The sequence below is a fragment of the Aplysia californica genome, unplaced genomic scaffold (genome assembly GCF_000002075.1).
Source record: "Aplysia californica isolate F4 #8 unplaced genomic scaffold, AplCal3.0 scaffold00566, whole genome shotgun sequence".
In the NCBI taxonomy this organism is placed as follows: Eukaryota; Metazoa; Mollusca; class Gastropoda; order Aplysiida; family Aplysiidae; genus Aplysia; species Aplysia californica.
Window position 1 is genome coordinate 504289 of NW_004797836.1, and position 5000 is coordinate 509288.

Here is a 5000-nt window from a genome sequence, read left to right on the forward strand (position 1 = left end):
TCTCTCATCTCCCCCCCCCCCCCTCTCTCTCTCTCTCTCACACACACTCCTCCTCTCTCTCTCACCCCCTCTCTCTTTCTCTCTCTCATCCCCCCTCTCTCTTTCTCTCTCTCATCCCCCCTCTCTCTCTCTTTCTCTCTCTCATCCCCCCCTCTCTCTCTCTCTCTCTCTCTCTCTCTCTCTCTCTCTCTCTCTTCTCTCAAACAAAAGCCATTGTAAGGGGAGCCAACTCTTGTCAGATTTGGAAGCGTCATCTTTCACAGCGACCGCCCTTGCAAAACTGATCCCTGATTCAAGTTCAAGTTTCCCAAAAGAGAAAGAATCTACTAGATATAGATCTATCTCTAGATTCTAGATCTCTAGATAACTAGAACTAGATCTACATCTATCTTCTAGATCTAGAATTTCTGCTGACGAATTTTTCCGGAGGAAAGAGAGACAAACATTCCTGTCATTTCTGAGGCAGGGCATCGTTGTGTTGGCCTACCGTAGGTTGTTTTGTAAGTTAGTTCCTCCAGGCTTGAATGTTTTCTTTGGATGTTATTGTGAGCTGTTGAATGTTTTATTTATTGGGTGTTATTGTGAGCTGTTAAATGTTTTATTTGGATGTTAGGTAAATTTCTACTTTCACTTCCGCACACAGATGCACTGTTTCAGGGGTCAGACTGCTGCTGTACTCTGTACTGTTTGCTGCAGATCACACATAAAGCCACTAAAACTGTCGCAAATCAATTATTTTCAAGACAATTTCAAATCTAACTGTAAAATATCAAATTATGGGTAAAAACAGGGGGGCATGCCCCCCTGCCCCCTGTAACCCCCCAGATTTTCTTTCACCCCAGTGGGGCAGGCCCCCCTGGAACCCCCCGATTGGTCCAAAGCTTGTCTATCTTGGTTAAAAACAATCAAATATTTCAAAAACTATTAATTTGCGACGGAAATGAAGTTGATATTCGTGTTCAGCGCATCAATATTTAGTAGAAAATGGACAACTGGTAGCTGAGTGTGAGACGGGAGGGAAAGTAAAAAAATACCAGATATATATAGATCTATGTTATTGTGAGCTGTTGAAGGTTTTCTTCTTGACGTCTATCACCACCAAAAAATAAGAAGCAAAGCCGAGAGCAAGCTTGCTGACTTCTTGTTTTGCTGGATTCTAGGCTATAGCCCATTCTAGATCTAGATCTATCATGAAGGTTCTAGAGTCTGAATTCTAGATCTATATCTAGATCTAGAATCTAGATCTAGATATTAGATCTTAAACTTTAGAAATGGGTGCCTAGCGAGAAATCTAGATTCTAGATCTAGAAAGGAAGAGGCTAGCCGTACTTAATTTTTGGTAGCGTCACAAGTGACACGGTGGCAATTGACGAAAATTGACTTTTTGTCAATTGCCACCGAGTGAAGCGGTGTCAAGTCTGAAAACAACACCATCTTTAGCATTTTATACATGATTAATGTGTGTCCAATGGGTCAATTTGTTCTCAACTAATTTCATTGGACGAGCATCTAGTCTAGAGCTACGGTACCGACTTGGCGTGTTTCAATGAGACGTATCTAGATCTAGGCTAGCCGGCGCTTTTTCGGTAGTTCCCACCCCGCAATTGTTATTCGCCGGTTTTGGCCTCAAGAGAGGGGGGTTTCAGGGGGGTTTGCCCCCTGTCCTAATACAAATGTGGTTGTGGGGGAGGGGGGGGGGGGTTCAGGGGCCCTGAATTTTACCATAATTTGATGTTTTGCACTTGCTAGGTTTTATACCTTAGCTCGCATCAAACGTATAGATCTCGATGTAGGTCAGGCTCAAAATATAAGGGGGGTGGGAACTATCGAAAAAGCACCGGCTAGCCTTAGCCTACACTTTGATGTAGAACCAACACAGGCAATTCTAGAAGTCGAAGGTCACAAACGCACACAGACTCAAGCAGAAATTCACGTTATATCGGGGAACATAAATCGGGGGACGGGGGTCAGGAAAAGACACACACACACAGACACACACACACACACACACACACACACACACACACACACACAACACAGAGCACTCAAGCCTCAAGCACAATATAAGCTAGATCTACCGACAAACGCAAAGAGCTCCAATTTACTCAGTGGCAATTGACAAAAGTCAATTTTTGTCAATTGCCATCACGTCACTCAGTGGCAATTGACACTACCTTAATCATTACGAATGACGGCTAGACTAAGTACGGCTGGGCTGGTTGGCTACGGCTAGACAGCTGGGCTAGCCGTACTTATAAATTCTTAATATGATGGCTAGACTTAGGCTAGACTACCATTTTTTAAAAATGGGCCTACTGAATTGTAAATATTTTTCGCAGTGGCTATTTTTACGGCGAGCCGTAAATAAGATAGCCTCCCGGGCTATTTTTACGGCGGTCACAAACTGATGACGTAGAACACGTTTTTTTGGTGGAATGGTAGATTCTATACAGATGCTATGGCCAATCGTACCAGGCACAATTTTGATATTTGAATGTAAAAAAAAATATATATATATATAGATCTATGTGTTTCTGTACCCTGAAATTGCATCACAATAATTAATAAATTAATCCTTGTGAACAAAAAAAAAAAAATTTTAGATCTACACCTCTATCAAAAATCTGCTCAGTGCAAAGGAAGGAGGAACAGTTTAACGGCATTCCCAAGGCGAAAAGTGTTAACTCCAAAATGGCCGCTCTTCTTGTGGGTGTGGTACATGTAGTGATGTCGGTGAATGAGATGATGATGCTGGCAGTGGTGATGGTAATGATAATGACGAGGAGGTGGTGGTGGTGATGGTGATAAAGAGAGGGTGAATGATGATGGTGGGGAGAAGAAGAAGGAAGCGGTGGTGGTGGAGGAAGGGAGAAGGAAGATGAAGAAGAGAATAGAATGATGGTGAAGAGGAGGAAATGGAAAACCTGTGGGGCTGTTCAAATATAATCTTACACTTTTGGGGACGTTTTTTAAACACCAAACCCAAATACAGTCCATGCCGGCTCTAAGCACGGTCGTCGGGAGAAAGCTTAAGCGTGCTTAAAGCCGAAGCGTGCTTGAGTGCGAAGTAGACATAATCCAGAGATTTTCAGGTAGAAAATTCCCCGTGCTATTTCCCTTAGTTTGTAAGTTGGCCTATAGCGGTCCCGCAAAAGTGTGCACTGTTATTTAGACACCCGCCATGGTAGTTTTTGTTCGCTTGTTTGTTTTTGTTTTGTGGTCGAATGGGAAATGAAAACTTAATTTAGACGGCTAGTCACGATACAGCACACTAGGACTACTGTAACACACTGCCTGTGCGTACCACTGCCCGCTGTGCCACTCATACCACCGCCTTCATCCCACCTCGCGCGTGATACACAATCAGGATTATCGGATAGCGAGGGTCAAAGGTGAAATCGCAGCCAGCCTCCCTTTCTTGTCTCCCCGACTCTCTTTGTATTTTTTTTGGTCGTGTGTAGCTTTGCCCTAGGCCTAGGCTAGATCTTATGTCTGCGCGCACGGCTGTGTGCATCTCTCTGCCTTCCTCTCCGCCCGTGTGAGTGTGCGAGTCCATCACTTGCATTCTTTGTGTTTCTCTTGACACACTCCACTGCTGCGGTGTAGACTGTGTTCGAACTTCGATGGGTCATCATGAAAATATTGACTGTCTTGTAAATGAAGTGTGCTTGAAGCCAAGGTTGCCGTGCTTAAAGGCGTGTAATTTACATAGCAAAAATTCGGTAAGAGCCGTTTAGCGTGCTTGAGTCCAGAACGTGCTTTAAGCCGGCGTGCTTAAAGCCGGCATGGACTGTACCACTTTTCTCACATTTGCCTCCAACCCCCACCCACACCAATTTAATATTAGTACTTTTTCCGATCTTCAACTTCCATTATTATTTGAAAGATACCTGTACTAACTATACCGTATACGTGGCTTTTTTTAACCCACTAAAAAAAAAAAATCATTTCAGTTAATGCAATTTAATCAAACCATATGAAGTAGGAAGAACGCATACATGTGGAAGACACTGAGACTGTTGTCAATGCAGTAGGTACGTGCCTTACAAATAAAAGACATCAAGACACTAAAAGATCAACAAAACAGTTGCAAAGTTACAAAGAAACATTAAGAAATTAGATATCCACTGACAGAATTTTCATCATAATTTCAAAATTATTAGTAAACCACCCCCCCTCCCCCTCTCCAAAAACAAAAACAACGGGGATCTGCAGTGATCATCTGGGTCTTGTTACTGGCATTTATCCACTTTTTCTTTGACCTTTTCTTCCCAGTCATGAGCAAAACGTTCATCTCACAGAAGTGCCATATTTGGTTAACCTCCCCACCCACCAATCTTCCACTTTTCTTACAGAAGCCAAAGACACCTTTCCCCTCTGAGGTGTAAGTTTATATTTTGAACGGCTCCTATAGGCCTAGATCTAATACATTGAGGCATGTCGCGTACATGAGAGGCGGAGTAGGGTTGCTTTTCGAGGATCGCCGTAAAAAAAGCCTGGGACTCACTGGGAGGCTATCTTTACGGCTTGCCGTAAAAATAGCCTCTGTGTAAATGTTTAGTATGCAGTACCTAAAGTATTTGTATTTGAGACGAAACCAGGGGCCTAAATGACAGTGCATGTATTTTAAACCTCCTGTTTTCTCATGTTAATAGGGCCAAAGATAAGGACGGCTAGACTGTCAGGCTAGCCGTACTTAATATTGATGGCTGAATTGTACATGAAATGTTTAGTTTGCAATGCCTAAAGTATTTGTATTTCAGGCAAAACCAAAAGGTGCCTTACTGACTTGCATGTATTTGAACCTGAATAATTACTAGATCTAGATCTAGTGAGAATGAGACCTGTACTTGACAGGCAGGTTTGAGTCGATAGGGCCAAACCTAGATCTAAGTACGGCTAGATATCTAGATATCTAGATAAGTACGGCTAGACTGCTAGAAAATCTAGATCTAGATATCTAGATTTAGACTAGTAGATCTAGACTAGATCTAGTAATT

At 42.7% G+C, this 5000-nt stretch overlaps 1 protein-coding gene across 1 annotated transcript in view; it reads left to right on the plus strand.

Annotated features, from left to right (window-relative positions):
* Positions 1–255: 255 nt before the first annotated feature.
* The window catches only part of LOC106012923 (UPF0687 protein C20orf27 homolog), a gene marked incomplete in the record, with an annotated part of 13021 nt that continues 8276 nt past the window's right edge, over positions 256–5000 (plus strand). The window contains 1 exon segment of the mRNA XM_013087260.2: positions 256–500.